Source organism: Carettochelys insculpta, chromosome 1 (assembly GCF_033958435.1).
Source record: "Carettochelys insculpta isolate YL-2023 chromosome 1, ASM3395843v1, whole genome shotgun sequence".
NCBI classification, from domain to species: domain Eukaryota; kingdom Metazoa; phylum Chordata; order Testudines; family Carettochelyidae; genus Carettochelys; species Carettochelys insculpta.
Window position 1 is genome coordinate 1,491,653 of NC_134137.1, and position 16,622 is coordinate 1,508,274.

The 16,622-nt window shown below is 56.3% G+C and overlaps 1 pseudogene; it reads right to left on the bottom strand.

The window, feature by feature from the left end:
- Positions 1 to 14,699: 14,699 nt before the first annotated feature.
- Positions 14,700 to 16,423, bottom strand: LOC142006885 (olfactory receptor 52R1-like; annotated as a pseudogene).
- Between the last annotated feature and the right edge of the window lie 199 nt (positions 16,424 to 16,622).

Genomic DNA, 16,622 nt, shown 5'->3' on the forward strand with positions numbered 1-16,622 from the left:
GGCAGAGGTGTTACCTGCCAGCCCAGGTTATAGCCCCAGGGTCATCCTTAGCCACCAGGAGCTGCTCTGCTTGTCTCCCACATCCAGCCTGACTCACCCATGCACTCCCCACACTCCATCACACACCCCCACCCCCGTTCCCCCCAGCTGGTCGCCTTACAGTGGATTTCTCCAAGCCACGCTTCTTTAACTTGCTGGCACGGATGCTGCAGGAGACCGCATCAAAAGCTGTGCTTAAGTCAAGGTATGTCACACACAGTGACTTCCCCATGTCCACAGAGCTTGTTACCTCATGATAGAAGCTGATCAAATTGGTCAGGCAGGACTTGCCCCTCGTGAATGCACGTTGACTACACTTGATCACTTTCTTCTCCTCCAGTAGTAGTAGTAGGCATCCTTCAGTCTGCATAGACTATGGATCGCGCCCTTTAAAGTTTCAATTGAGGGCTTCATTTACAGTGTCTATTGTGACTATGAAGACCCACATGAGAGTGACAGTCTTTGCTGCATCTCTTGCAGATGTGGTGGGTGTCTGGCAAGTCCTTATTGTGCTTTCTGTGAGCTCGCTTCTCCTCTGCTAGCTGTCTGATCCTCATCTCGCCCTTCTGAAGGCCCTTGTGTAACCCCTGCCTCCATCTGCTGCGGTCGTCTGCTAGTTCTTCCCAGTTGTCCAGCTCGATGGCTACCTCTCTGAGGTGTCTCTTGCAGACATCTTTGTAGCGCAACTGGGGGCGTCCAGGAGGTCTTTTGCCAGAGGCTAGCTCACCATACAGGATGTCTTTTGGAATCCTTCCATCATTCATCCTGTGGACGTGGCCAAGCCAGCGGAGCCGCCGCTGCCTGAGGAGGGTGTGCGTGGTTGGGATTCCAGCTTGCTCGAGGACGGCGGTGTTGGTCACTCTGTCCTTCCATGATATTCCAAGGATGCGCCTGAGGCAGTGCAAGTGGAAGACGTTCAGCCTCTTTTCCTGGCAGGCGTACAGGGTCCAAGTCTTGCTGCCATAAAGGAGGGTGCTGAGGATGCAGGTTCTGTAGACTTGCATTTTGGTGTGAGTGTACAGCTTGTTGTTATTCCACACTCCAAGTTGTAATAACTTGTTGTTATTCCTCTCCTCCAAGTGCTCCAAAATGGATTCCTTGAGGATTCCCTCCACTATTTTCCCAGGGATTGAGGTGAGGCTGACGGGTCTATAGTTCCCTGGATTGTCCTTTCCTTTTTTAAAGATGGGCACTGCGTTTGCCTTCTTCCAGTCACCCGGTATCTCCCCTGATCTCCAAGAGTCTTCAAAAGTAATAGCCAAAGGCTGAGCAATCACACCATCCAACTCCCTCAGCACCCTGAGCTGCGTTAGATCTGGCCCCGTCGATTGGTGTATGTCCATCTTCTTTAAATAGTTCTCAACCTGTTCTCTCCCCACTGAGGGCTGCCCGCCTCCTCCTCCCCATTCTGTGCTGCCTGGTGGGGCAGCCTGGGAGATGACCTTGTCTGTGCAGACAGATGGGAAAATAATTTGAGTTCTTTGTCTTTTCTCATATTGTCCGTCACTGGGTTCCCTCCCACTTCATTAAGGCCCCCCCGCCCCCCCCGAGCAGCCTTTCATTGCTAACGTGCTTGTGGAACCTTTCTTGCTGCCTTTCGCATCGCTGGCTGGCTGCAGCTCCAGCTGCATGTTGTTTTTCCTGATCACAGCCCGGCCTAGGCGAGCTGTAGATTTATACCCTTCCCAAGTCACCTCTCCAAGCTCCCGCTTCTTGTCCGTGTGCCATTTGCACTGAAACTCCGTAAAGAGCTCTGTCGTGAGCCAGGCTGCTCGCCGGGATGGTGCATTTCTGTGCCTTTGGTACGGGTTCTTCAAACTCCTGCCAGCTCTTCTGGACTCCGTTCCCCTTCGTTAGCTTCCCAGAGGAGCTTGCCCAGCTGGTCCCTGAGGTAGTCAAAGTCAACTTTTCTGAAATCCCGGGTCCGTGTTCTGCTGCTCGTCTTTCTTCCTTTGGTCGGGATCCTGAACTCGACCATCTCATGGCTGCTGCTGCTGAGATTACCGCCCACACCCGCTTCTGTTACTCGTGCCTACCTGTTTGGGAGCAGCAGGTTGAGCTGAGTCTGGTCCCTGGTCGGTTCCTTCGGCACTTCTGCCAGGAAGTTGTCTCCGCAATATTCTCCAAAAACTTCATCCCAGAGCGACCGGCAGGAGGTGCCATGGTGGAGTCTGCTCCTGGTTACACACACGGCAAATGTCAGAGCTTCAAACACAGCGACAGGCCCCAGGGCAGTGCTGTTCAACACAACCAGCCACTCAAACATTGCCTCACCAGGAAGCCACTGCAACGGCCACCCCAGCCTTACCTGGCCCAGGTGAGCAGGGGGCATCAGGTCACTACCTTGGGCACAGCGTGTCACGCTCCCCAGTGCACTGAGGGGGGAAGGGGCTGGGGATCAGCCGCGGCCGTGGGAGTGGCGCCCCAAGGGGAGCGCGTGACAGGGAAAGGAATGTGAGGCTGCAGTTCTTGCTAGACCTCAGCAGTGGGCGCAGCTCAGGTGGGAGTGTATGGAGAAGGGCTGGGCTTGCTGCTGTACTAGGTGCTCTCTGGAGCGACCAGTGGGGCCAGCACTTCACTGGGGAGGGGAAGCCATGCTCTGTGCCTCTGGAAAGAATGACGCCTAGGGGGGAGGGGGGAAGGGGCAGCCAGCCCTCAGTGCTGGCCAGGACAGCGGTGCCCCCAGCCCTGTGCGGTGCTCTGGCACTGACAGAAAAGGCCTGGGGCGCTGGCCAGGACAGCGATGAGCCCAGCCCTGTGCGGTGCTCTGGCACTGACAGAAAAGGCCTGGGGCGCTGGCCAGGACAGCGATGAGCCCAGCCCTGTGCGGTGCTCTGGCACTGACAGAAAAGGCCTGGGGCGCTGGCCAGGACAGCGGTGCCCCCAGCCCTGTGCGGTGCTCTGGCACTGACAGAAAAGGCCTGGGGCGCTGGCCAGGACAGCGGTGCCCCCAGCCCTGTGCGGTGCTCTGGCACTGACAGAAAAGGCCTGGGGCGCTGGCCAGGACAGCGATGAGCCCAGCCCTGTGCGGTGCTCTGGCACTGACAGAAAAGGCCTGGGGTGCTGGCCAGGACAGCGGTGCCCCCAGCCCTGTGCGGTGCTCTGGCACTGACAGAAAAGGCCTGGGGCGCTGGCCAGGACAGCAATGAGCCCCCAGCCCTGTGCGGTGCTCTGGCACTGACGGAAAAGGCCTGGGGCGCTGGCCAGGACAGCGGTGCCCCCAGCCCTGTGCGGTGCTCTGGCACTGACAGAAAAGGCCTGGGGCGCTGGCCAGGACAGTGATTCTCCTGCCTAACCGTTGGCCGTGGCTGGGAGCTCTGGGCAGCTCTGTGTTGCTGGGCTCCAGGCCAGTTTTATGCATTGCTCTGCACCCCAGGAGGTGGATGGAGGGACGTCATTATGCAGGGAGCTGCAGCAGTAGGAGCACGCGCTGGCAGGGGTGGCAGCTCTGTGGAGATCTTGGTGGGGCCCAGAATTGGTCCAAATCCCTCCCCAAAGCTGTGGGAGGGAGTTTGCATGCAGGTGGGGCCTTGGTGGGCAGGGTCTGAGCTGGGGTTGTGGGTTGGGGAGTGGTTGTTCTGGGGCAGGGTCTGAGCTGGGGGGAGTGGTGGTTCTGGGACAGGCTGTGAGCTGGGGGTGGTGGTTCTGGGGCAGGGTCTGAGCTGGGGGTGGTTGGGGGAGTGGTGGTTCTGGGGCAGGGTCTGAGCTGGAGGTGGTGGGGGGGAGTGGTGGTTCTGGGGCAGGGTCTGAGCTGGGGGTGGTTGGGGGAGTGGTGGTTCTGGGGCAGGCTGTGAGCTGGGGGTGGTGGGGCGAGTGGTGGTTCTGGGTGCAGGGTCTGAGCTGGGGGTGGTTGTGGGAGTGGTGGTTCTGGGGCAGGCTCTGAGCTGGGGGTGGTGGGGGGAGTGGTGGTTCTGGGGCAGGCTGTGAGCTGGGGGTGGTGGGGGGAGTGGTGGTTCTGGGGCAGGCTCTGAGCTGGGGGTGGTGGGGGGAGTGGTGGGTCTGGGGCAGGCTCTGAGTTGGGGGTGGTTGGGGGAGTGGTGGTTCTGGGGCAGGCTCTGAGCTGGGGGTGGTGGGGGGAGTGGTGGTTCTGGGGCAGGCTGTGAGCTGGGGGTGGTGGGGGGAAGTGGTGGTTCTGGGGCAGGGTCTGAGCTGGGGGTGGTGGGGGGAAGTGGTGGTTCTGGGGCAGGCTGTGAGCTGGGGGTGGTGGGGGGAGTGGTGGTTCTGGGACAGGCTGTGAGCTGGGGGTGGTGGGGGGAGTGGTGGTTCTGGGACAGGCTGTGAGCTGGGGGTGGTGGGGGGAGTGGTGGTTCTGGGGCAGGGTCTGAGCTGGGGGTGGTTGGGGGAGTGGTGGTTCTGGGGCAGGGTCTGAGCTGGGGGTGGTGGGGGAGTGGTGGTTCTGGGACAGGCTCTGAGCTGGGGGTGGTTGGGGGAGTGGTGGTTCTGGGGCAGGGTCTGAGCTGGGGGTGGTGGGGGAGTGGTGGTTCTGGGGCAGGCTGTGAGCTGGGGGTAGTGGGGCGAGTGGTGGTTCTGGGGCAGGCTGTGAGCTGGGGGTTGTGGTGGGGAGTGGTGGTTCTGGGGGCAGGCTCTGAGCTGTGGGCTGGGTGTGGGGAGTGGTTATTCTGGTGCAGGCTGTGGGTTGGGGTTGTTGGGGGGAAGTGGTGGTTCTGGGTGCAGGCTCTGAGCTGGGGGTTGTGGGGGGGAGTGGTGGTTCTGGGGCAGGCTCTGAGCTGGGGTTGTGGGTGGGGAGTGGTGGTTCTGGGGCAGGCTCTGAGCTGGGGGTGGTGGGGGGAGTGGTGGTTCTGGGGCAGGCTCTGAGCTGGGGGTGGTGGGGGGAAGTGGTGGTTCTGGGGCAGGCTGTGAGCTGGGGGTGGTGGGGGGAGTGGTGGTTCTGGGACAGGCTGTGAGCTGGGGGTGGTGGGGGGAGTGGTGGTTCTGGGGCAGGCTCTGAGCTGGGTGTGGTGGGGGGAGTGGTGGTTCTGGGGCAGGCTGTGAGCTGGGGGTGGTGGGGGGAAGTGGTGGTTCTGGGGCAGGGTCTGAGCTGGGGGTGGTGGGGGGAAGTGGTGGTTCTGGGGCAGGCTGTGAGCTGGGGGTGGTGGGGGGAGTGGTGGTTCTGGGACAGGCTGTGAGCTGGGGGTGGTGGGGGGAGTGGTGGTTCTGGGACAGGCTGTGAGCTGGGGGTGGTGGGGGGAGTGGTGGTTCTGGGGCAGGGTCTGAGCTGGGGGTGGTTGGGGGAGTGGTGGTTCTGGGGCAGGGTCTGAGCTGGGGGTGGTGGGGGAGTGGTGGTTCTGGGACAGGCTCTGAGCTGGGGGTGGTTGGGGGAGTGGTGGTTCTGGGGCAGGGTCTGAGCTGGGGGTGGTGGGGGAGTGGTGGTTCTGGGGCAGGCTGTGAGCTGGGGGTAGTGGGGCGAGTGGTGGTTCTGGGGCAGGCTGTGAGCTGGGGGTTGTGGTGGGGAGTGGTGGTTCTGGGGGCAGGCTCTGAGCTGTGGGCTGGGTGTGGGGAGTGGTTATTCTGGTGCAGGCTGTGGGTTGGGGTTGTTGGGGGGAAGTGGTGGTTCTGGGTGCAGGCTCTGAGCTGGGGGTTGTGGGGGGGAGTGGTGGTTCTGGGGCAGGCTCTGAGCTGGGGTTGTGGGTGGGGAGTGGTGGTTCTGGGGCAGGCTCTGAGCTGGGGGTGGTGGGGGGAGTGGTGGTTCTGGGGCAGGCTCTGAGCTGGGGGTGGTGGGGGGAAGTGGTGGTTCTGGGGCAGGCTGTGAGCTGGGGGTGGTGGGGGGAGTGGTGGTTCTGGGACAGGCTGTGAGCTGGGGGTGGTGGGGGGAGTGGTGGTTCTGGGGCAGGGTCTGAGCTGGGGGTGGTTGGGGGAGTGGTGGTTCTGGGGCAGGGTCTGAGCTGGGGGTGGTGGGGGGAAGTGGTGGTTCTGGGGCAGGCTCTGAGCTGGGGTTGTGGGTGGGGGAGTGGTGGTTCTGGGGCAGGGTCTGAGCTGGGGGTGGTGGGGGGAAGTGGTGGTTCTGGGGCAGGCTGTGAGCTGGGGGTAGTGGGGGGGAGTGGTGGTTCTGGGTGCAGGCTCTGAGCTGGGGTTGTGGGGGGGTGTGGTGGTTCTGGGGCAGGCTGTGGGCTGGGGTTGTTGGGGGGAAGTGGTGGTTCTGGGTGCAGGCTGTGGGTTGGGGTTGTTGTGGGGGGGAGTGGTGGTTCTGGGGCAGGCTGTGAGCTGGGATTGTGGGGGCGAGTGGTGGTTCTGGGGCAGGCTGTGAGCTGGGATTGTGGGGGCGAGTGGTGGTTCTGGGGCAGGCTGTGGGTTGGGGTTTTTGTGGGGGGGAGTGGTGGTTCTGGGTGCAGGCTCTGAGCTGGGGTTGTGGGGGGGAGTGGTGGTTCTGGGGCAGGCTGTGGGCTGGGGTTGTGGGGGCGAGTGGTGGTTCTGGGGCAGGCTGTGAGCTGGGATTGTGGGGGGCGAGTGGTTGTTCTGGGTTCAGGCTCTGGGCTGGGCGTGGCGGTGGGGAGTGAGGGTTCTGGGCCCAGGATCTGGGCTGGGGCTGGGGGTTAGTGTGTGCTCCAGCAAAACAAAGCAGCAGAAATGTAGCACTTTAAAGACTAACAAAGTGATTTATTCGGTGACACGCTTTGATGGGACAGACCCACTTCAGCTCCATCACAGTTCCCGTGCAGACTGAGATTTGTAAGTACAGAAGGCCAAATCCAAATTGCAATAAAAATGGACAAATCAGACAGGATTGAAAGAGGGGGGTGAGGGGCTGGAGGATCATGGTTTGTACCCTGAAATAGCAACTCTAGTCTCAACATAGCCATTAGTATTCGAGCTGAGTGGGCCTAGTGTTTGTTTAATTTTCTTTCTTTCCCATAGGAGTTAGATATGGTTCTCTTGTCTGCTAATTGCTCTGTTATCTGCCAAAGACCTGGAGTTTTCAAGAGCCTAAATAGTCTACGGAATCGCGATGACAGTTACTAACACCGCCCCCCCCACCCCGAAACTAGGAATGGCTCCGTTGCCCTGGGGTGAGGAAAGAGAGGCTGAGATGATCCAGCAAGTGATGGGGTGGGCCAGAGAGGAGGAAGCAGCAGGGGAAGGAGACAAAGGAGGCATGTCGGGGGCGGGTGGCAGGGCCCATGGGTCCAACGACAGCACTTGGGAAGGTGGGAACCCCGTGAGTAGTCCATAGACTGATGCCCATGTCTGTCACGCTGGCACGGCACAGAGAGGTTAGGGAAGCATTCAGAGTCTCTCCGTCTGGTGCTTGATTCAGGGAAGAGGGGCCCAGCACCATGTCACCAGCCAGCTGTGTGCGGAGCACGGTCTGGCAGCCGGAGCACCAGGAGAAAATGCTTGGTCCCTTTACAAGCAAAGAGCTGGAGCACCTTGTCCCAGATCTGTCTGGTTCTTGCCCTGTAGACGATGGGGTGTAGCAGGGGGGACACCAGCAGGTATACGTTAGCTGGGAGAATGAGAAAACGCAGTGGCATGTTGCAGCCAAAGCGCAGCGTGAGGGAGGCAAAGAGATCTGGGAGGTAAAAAGCTAAAACAGAACAGAGGTGGGAGCTGCAGGTCCCCAAAGTCTTGAGCCGGGCGTCCTTGGAGGTGAGGCTGAAGATGGCCCGGAGGATCTGGGTACAGGACAGGGCAATAAAAGACACGTCCAGACCGGTCACAACGAGTGCCACCAAGAGGCTGTAGTAGCTACTGATGTGGATGTCAGCACAGGCCAGCTTCACCACAGCCATGTGATTACAGTGCTTGTGGGGGATGACACTGGTTCTGCAATATGGCCACCAGCTCACCAGCCATGGGCAGGGCAATGACAGCAGGCTGCCACGCATAACCACAGCCAGGCCGATCTTGGCCACCACGCGGACCACAGATGGCCACATAGCGATCCAAAGCCATGGCCACGAAGATCCCAGACTCCCAGATCCCAGACACTGCTGAGAAGCAGTGAATGAAGTACATCTGGATGAGGCAGGCCCTAAAACTGATCTCCCTGAAATTGAACCAGAAATTGCTCAACATTTTGGGCAGGGTGGATGTGGGCAGGACCAGGTCAGTGACAGCCAGCATGCACAGGAAATAGTACATGGGCTCATGAAGGCTCGGCTCTCTTGTCACAATGAACAGGATGGTGATGTTCCCCAAGACGGGTATGGCGTACACGGCGCAGAAGGGGATGGAGATCCAGACATGGGCTGCCTCCAGGCCAGGAATGCCCAGCAGGATGCAGGTGGAGGTGTTGGTGGAGCTGGTTGTGTTGGAATCTGACATGGGGGAGGGGAGAAGGTGTCCAGTTCTGAGGCAGAACCCTGTCTTCTGCATGTACCGTTCTGTTCTTCTGACCTATATGTGCCCAGGGTCTAGGGAGACAGTCACAATACAAACTCCTGCATGGAGAGAGAACGTTAATGTGAGACAATACACCCACGTGTGGAGGTGGTTCTCATGGGTGGAACACACTGGTCGCTCTTCCCACACTGAACAATTTCATTTTCATTATTCAGAGAAACAAATTATCAAGAACTGGCCCCACTCCTCCCAGCTGAATAGGGTTTGATGGTGCTCCATACCTCACTGATTCTCCTGTGCCTTGAGGCGGGAACCTGTAACAGTTACCAGCTGGAGATGTGAATGTGTTATCCGTCACTGTCTCTTAATGCAACAAGTCTATGCTGCAGGGAGTTCTCCACGCACCTGATTCTGCAACATCTGAGAGCGGCAAAAGAAACTCAGCTTGACTAGATACGTGCCGGGAGACATAGACCAGCTGGAACACACCTCAGGGAAAAGATTTGGGTGTTATTGACAGAAGCTGCATGGACTCACCTCCTCCTTCACACTAGTAGCCAAATGGAGGGCAATATTCCAATGGCTAAGGAATGGTGAGCAGAGGAACCTGCTCTGCTGATGTGCTTGTTTGAGTCACCTGTAAAGGATACAGCAGATGGCACAAGGGTTTCCAAGGCAGGTTGTGAACATGGAGGAGGCTGCCACATGTGGACAGACTGAAAAAATCTTTGTCTGCTTGGTTTAGAGACGAGACAAGGTGGGGAAGCTTACAATACAGGAGAGGAAAATAAGGAATGGAACCGATCACCTTCTGGTAGACAAAAGGAGAGGTAATTTATATACATATGTAGTGCTTCAGAGGAGCTAGATCTTCAAAGTTCAGGGAAATTATCAGCAGAGTGAGATGAAAGGAAACATTTAGGCAGAAAAATGGGAGTGATAACTGGGACTTTTAACAAAAGACTGTCTGATAGCTGAAAACAGGATTCTATAGTCAAGAGGGCAGAAGACTTTGGCTAAGAACCTGGTTCATTGCCAAAGGGAAGGAGCAAATGTGAGAGGAGGAACCAATGTATAACATGGGAAAAGGAAACCTAGGTAGGAAGCAATGCAATGCAGAAATTATGGGAATTGTTACAGGGAGAGAAAGGCACGCGGGAGAAATCCATGTTTGTCTGGTGTTGTGACCACAGAAAGGAAGGCACTGAGGATGTTAAGAACAAAAGAAACACTAGAAAAGTTGAGGCCAACTCCAAAGGGAGAAAGGACACTTGTTGACATTGCAGAAGAGGCAGGTGTGCCCAAGTAGGTGCTTGGTTCTGCATCTTGGAAAGAAGCAGTATGCGGATCCTCATTTCGCCTAAGATGAGAAAACTCTTTCCAGGCCGGGGCCGTCAAAGGGTGTCAGACCACAGCTCCCATAGATCCTCGGTGTTCTGCAGGCCAGAGTGAAGAACCGGCTGAGCAGCCACTCTTCCAGTCTGGAACCAGAGCTACCCAGTCAGGCGGCTCCAGAACAATACAAAGGCCAACACAGGAGAGTTCTCTGGTAAACATAAACAATTAAAAAGGGGGAAAGTCTGAAAAACGATTTGCAAGGAAGGCGAGCAATGACAAGGGTTGGGAATGACTCTATTTAAAGTAAATAAACCCACATCACCATTTCACGAGAGGGCACATTTAGTTGGTCAGCAGATGTAACAGACTTTTATTTCTCTGTGTCATGGGCTTGGGTGCCCTGTGGTCCCACTCCTCCCTCTGGGGTCCCATGGGCCCTTGCCCACCAGCAGTCCAGAGCCCCTATAGGCTGCGGTTCTACAAAGTCACCTCCTAGTATGGGCCAGCCCTTGGTCACACCCAGGCCACTGGGCCCCACTGATACAGTGCTACTTTCTGTGCTACGCTGAAGGTGATAGTGGAAGAGCTAATGGTCCCATCTGACCTTAAACCCCACGCACCTGTCGATAAGAAGAGTAGAGCAGGCGTCTGTATTTTCTGTGTTGCACAACACACCAACAAAGGAGCATTCCATTATGCATTCCATCGAATGTCAGAAGATATAACACTGGGAAAAGACAGTTGTCAATATAAAGCATATTTCGCCTGTGGAACTCCTTGCCACAGTTGTTACTGCAGCACAGTCAGAGCTGTACGGTATTCACAAAATGACTAGCTATCATTGGTGGTGGTGGTGGTGGTGCTTCAGGTACACGAAGATCGTCCGACTCCTCCAGTCAGGAGACTCCATTTTCACCTATTTATAAGTTTGCCAAACTTAACCATGTGGATAGAAATTTCCCACACATGGGTCAGCCTTCAGCTGAGTTGGGTTTTGAAAGGTTCAGTGGTAACAGCTCAGTCAACTTTGGGAGAGAAGCTGGGAGAGAAGGGACAATGCAAAGCTTGAGGAAAGAACAGACATAAAGGTTTTGAAAAAACAGATTTGGAGAGGGAGGGTTTTTGGCTTCCCAGTTCATTATTCAGCTTCTGTGCCCTGGGAGCTCCCAGCAGTCTGTGTCTTTCCTCCACCCACTCTTCCCTGCATGCAGGGGTCCAAAGTTACAAGGATGACAACAGGAAAGGCTAGGAAGAAGATTTTTGACTTCTCTCTTCACTACATGGACATTGCCAACGGGGGGATGGGGCTCGCCAAATTTCATTGCCATGGTGGGGCTGTTCGGTATTTATCAGTGACCTGGATGAGGGGTTGGATTGCACCCTCGGCAAGTTTGCAGATGAGACTAAGCTAGGGGGAGAGGTAGATACGCTGGAGAGTAGGGACAGGGTCCAGAGTGATTTAGACAAATTGGAAGACTGGGTTGCAAGAAATCTGAGGAGGTTCAATAAGGACAAGTGCAGAGTCCTGCACTTGGGTCGGAAGAATCCCAAGCGTTGTTACAGGCTGGGGTCTGACTGGCTCGGAAGTAGTTCTGCAGAAAAGGACCTGGGAGTTGTAGTGGATGAGAAGCCGGACATGAGTCAACAGTGTGCCGTTCTAGCCAAGAAAGCTAACGGCATATTAGGTTGCATCAAGAGGAGCATTGCCAGTAGATCCAGAGAAGTGATTATTCCTCTTTATTTGGCTTTCATGAGGCCACATCTGGAGTACTGTGTCCAGTTCTTGGCTCCCAATTGTAGAAAGGATGTGGATTCACTGGAGAGGGTCTAGGGGAGGGTGACCAAAATAATTAGGGGGCTGGAGCATATGACCTATGAAGGAAGGTTGAGGGGATTGGGACTGTTTAGTCTGCAGAAGAGAAGACTGAGGGGGACTTGATAACAGCCTTCAGCTTCCTGAAGGGAGGTTGCAAAGAGGCTGGAGAGAGGCTGTTCACAGTGGTCACGGATGGCAGAACATGGAACAATGGTCTCAAGTTGCTGTTGGGAAGGTCCAGGTTGAACATTAGGAAAAACTTTTTCACTAGGAGGGTGGTGAAGCATTGGAATGGTCTTCCCAGGGAAATAGTGGCATCTCCATCCCTGGAGGTGTTTAAGTCTCATCTTGACAAAGCCCTGGCTGGGCTGATCTGATGGGGTTTGGTCCTGCTTACAGCAGGGGGCTGGACTCAATGGCTTTTTTAGGCCTCTTCCAGCTCTATTGTTCTATGATTCCATGGGACTTTGAATGGCCAGTTGACATGGACCCTGAAAGTGGGGTGCAGGTTTCGTGGCTTGAGGGCCACTTGAAGCGTTTCCCCCAGGCAGCAGCCAGGCCCTGCTATTCGTAGCTGCCAGGGGAAACTTGCCCCCAGTGGCAGCTAGCCCTGGAAAATATTTGTGGTGGGGGTGGGAGGGCCAGTTGAAGCAGTCGGCCCCCGTGGCAGCAAGCCCTCAAAAATCTTAGCTGCCAGGGGAGACTTCCCCTTGGAGGCAGCAAGCCCCCCAGAATCTTTCCTGTGCTCGGAGCCCTCACCGCGTGCGAGCTGGGACACGGTGCAGTCTGGCAGCGTGGTCAGCACCGAACGGCAGGCATGTGCTTTCACTGGCTGGGGGGCTTGCCAGGTGATGTGGTTGGGCATGGGAAAGCCCCCCCCTGTGGTGCCTGTGGGGGAGTGGGGGCTGTACAAATGTAACCCACAGAGAAGAACAGTATTGGAGAGGGGCCCTGTCAGTCTGTGCTCCAGCAAAGCAAAGCAGCAGAAAAGTAGCACTGTAAAGACCAACACAGCGATTTATTCGGTGATGAGCTTTCGAAGTGGGTCTGTCCCATGAAACCTCATCACCGAATAAATCATTTCGTTGAAGTGCTACACGGCTGCTGGTTTGTCACCGAGAAGTTTCTCATACAGCATGACCCCCCGGCAGGCTGGCTGCCACGTGGTGGGGTGGGGCAGCGGCTGGTGCCAGGCAGCGCAGAAAGAATACCAAGTGTTCGGCTAGCAGAGGTAGAGACAGGACCACGTTGGGGCAGTTTGTAATGGGCAGATGCGTTCACAGCGCTAATAGCAAAGACAGAAAGACGTTTCTCTGCCTGTCATACGAACATGACCCCACAGGCGGGGTCCTCCTCATCCCAGATTGAAATTCCCTGTTACCTAATCCCTGCACCCGTGGGGAGTGGCGGAGATGGAAGCGGCCAGCGTGGAGCACGGGGGGGCAGTGTGGGGTACACACAGGACCCTCTGGAGGTTAATGAATTCAATTTAAAGACACAGCGCTTCCACACTGGCGTCATTTGAACTGCTAGATTCGAGCTGGATGCTACAGCCAGCCGGTTCTGGCAATGTTCTGCTATCGAGACCAGCGCTCCCTAAATTGAGCTGCTGGTATTTACAGTGATGACAGTCACCTGGTCATATCGAGCTAACCGCCTTACACTCACATTTATCTCGCAGCGCAGATGCAGCCTGAGACGGCCGCAGAGACGCCAGCACAGTTGTTCTTCTGAAGTCAGCACGGGCAGCCTTGCGACGTGTGTTTGCCATATGTGCAAGGGATGGCGTAGAGCATTACAAGGATGGCGCTGCGCAGCCCCACGGCCGGGCTGATCTTGACCCCCAGGGGGCTGGTAGGATGGTGGAATGTCTGAGTGGATCACAGATGGCCACCTCATGGTGGGCACAAGGATCCCAGGTGCCATGACCGAGAAGTAGAGAAAGAAGCACGTCTGGCTCAGGCGCACACTGCTGGAGGTTGCTCCTTTGGGTGACGCGGATGGGTCCCTCTCCACACAGTGAAAAGGGACATTCTCCTCACTCAAAGAAATGAATGATGAATGACTACCTCCTCCGGGCATTTCATTTCACCTTTTTATGGCGCTCCTTGAGGAAATAGTTCCACTACACCTTCGTGTGGGAGACGTTAGCAGGGAACGCCTGGCCAGGGCTGACCCTCTGCCAAGCGGCTGGAGCCATTTGTTGTATCTGAATGTTGTCAGTGCTTTCTTTTTCAGAAAAAAGGGGGCAGAACTTAAACCCCAACTTGTGCTTCCCAGCAGCTTAGCTCCTCGTGCCGGGCCCATACCGCCCAGCCACAGGCTACTTAACCACCCCACAGCAGGGCCCAAACCAATGCCCGGGCAGCTTAGCCAACCCTACTGAGGGCCAAACTGACCCCCTGGTGGCTTAGCCATCCCATGGGTGGAGCCCCAGCTGCTACCTGGTGGGGCCCAAAATGCCCCTGGCTCAGCTCAGGATGCCCCTGAGTTTGCTAAACTGCCCCGGGCAGCTTACCACCCTCTCTGGGGCCCGAGCTGAGCCATGCAGGGCCTGAGCTGCCCTAGGCAGCTTAACCATTCCCCCTTGGGGAGGGGCCCAAACCACCCATCCTGCCTCCAGGCAGCTTACCCCCCCTTGCAGCCCCAAACTGCCACCCCTGTCCCCACCCCTGCCCCCAGGCTTAGCCCCCCCACCCAAGCCCAGATTCGCTCACCTTCCTGTGCAGTTGCGCAGCTCCCTCTGGCTACCCCCATCCAGTGTGGCGGGCCAGTGCCCAGTGCCCAGCGCCCTGCCTGCCATGCCGAGAACAGGGCTCAATTTAACTGGTTTGTTTAAAGCAATTAACCGGAGCCCTCTTTCATTGCAGCAGGGCTCTGGGCGCCAGGAGAGAGTGGCAGTGGCATCAGCAGTGGTAGGAGCCACAAGAAAGTGGTGCTTGAAAGAGACATGTGGCTTGGAGAGGCTCAGCTGCCTTTTAAAAATGGCAGTGCCAGGAAAACCGGTGCCAGAATGTTGGTCCCCAGAGCTCTGGCAGAAAAACGCCCTGCATGCAGTTACTCCCTACTGCTCTCTGCGTGGAGTCCCAGAAATTGCTCAGTCTTTAATGACCAAACTATTTATAGACTGATGCCCCCTCCCAGCCCCCTGCATCGGAGCACAAGGACCATGAGTGGGGCGTACAGGAAAAGCTCAAAGCCATAAGGATACAGAGAGTTCATGCAGTCAAACGAGGTAATAGGGCTCCCGCCTGTCCAGGTTTCCCCAGACAGTCTGTCGTTTGGCTTCTGTGTCTAGTGTCATTTGCAGTTGCATGTACCTGGTTTTACACCAGAAAGTCCAGTCAACAGGAGGCTCTGGAAGAGTCCAGGTCTTGAAATGTGGACAGATGGTCTGGTTCATTAACCCACATCAGCCTCTGCTCACCCAGGGCTGCCCTCTACAAGCAGGCAGGCTCCTTGTCTGGCTGCAGCTGCTCCACGCAGGTGTGGAGCTGGGAGGTCCCACCAGGAGAGGGGTGAGGTGGAGATGACCCAGCAAGTGACGGGGTAGGGTAGAAAAGGACTGAGAAACTGTAGGGAAAGTGGTGGAGAAAAGGACTGGTACAGCAGTCTTGGGGGCGCAGGCAGGATCTGTCTGGTCCTCACCCCGCAGATGATGGGGTGTAGCATGGGGGGCACCAGGATGTACACGTTCGCTAAGAGAATATGGAAGTGCAGGGGCACATTGTGGCCAAACCGGTGAGTGAGGAAGGAGAAGAGAGCCGGGATGTAAGAGACAGAAATGACACAGAGGTGGGAGCTGCAGGTGACACAAGTTTTCATTCAGGCACCCTTTGTGGGGAGGTGGAAAATGGCCCTGAGGATCTTGGTGTAGGACACGGCAATGAGAAACAAGTCTAGACCTGTCACAGAGACTGCCAGAAAGAGGCTGTAGTAACTACCGATGCTGATGTCGGCGCAGGCCAACTTCACCACAGCCATGTGCTCACAGTACGTGTGATGGATGATGTTGGTTCTGCAGTACAGCCACTGCCTGGCCAGCAATGGAAAGGGCAGTATGGGGATGCCACCAAGCAGCACCATGGTCAGGCCAATCTTGGCCACCACAGGGTTTGTCAGGATGGTGGAGTGTCTCAGGGGATGACAGATGGCCACGTAGCGATCCAAAGCCGTGGCCACTGTCAAAGTTAGACTCGAGACTCACAATTTGTCAGGACACTCTGTTTATTAGCAAAGCCGCTCTGCTAATCCATTCAGAGAAAGGTGAGCCCCCACCTAGGGCTCAGGTCTCTCAATTTATACAGTCAAAAGAAGGCAAGTTAATAAACAAAGAAAAACCAGACACACACCCACCTCACATAGCCCCTGAATATCACCTCCAGCGGTCTCCTGTCAATTACTCTCTGGTTACCTTAATTAATTACCGTCTAGCACCTACTGCTCTGGTTCCTGCTTTCCCAGGCACACCTGGCTCCATTCAAACCCACCCTACATTCCCACACAGCATCAACATAACTTCCCCTTCCTGAGCTCAGAGGCAACATTGTATCAGTGTGTGATTTTTACAATGTAACTCTCATACTTCCACACCACGAAGATCCCAGATTCTGTGGCTGAGAAGCAGTGAAAGAAGAACATCTGGGTGAGGCAGGCAGCGAAATGGATCTCCCTGCAACTGAACCAGAGGATGCTCATCGTTTTGGGCAGGGTGGATGTGCACAGGACGAGGTCACTGACGGCCAGCATGCAGAGGAAATGGCACATGGGCTCATGGAGGATCGGTTCTGTCCTCACAATGAACAGGTTGGTGACGTTCCCCAAGGTGGCTATGACATACATGGCACAGAAGCGGATGGAGATCCAGACCTGGGCTACCTCCAGGCCAGGGATGCCCAGCAGGACGAAAGTGGAAGGGTTGGTGAAGTCACTTGTGTTGGAAGCTGACATGAAGGAGGGGAGAAGGTGTCCAGCGCTAAGGCAAAAGGGTTTCTCCTTCATGTACCGTACAGACTCCTGACTCTCTGTGTGTCGCTAGCGGGTAGGGAGACGGTCACAGTACAAATACCTGGATGAAGAGGCAGTGTTAATATTGTCCCCAATGTGCTGCTGGAGACTGCTGTCATGGCTGACGCAGATTTGTTGCTCT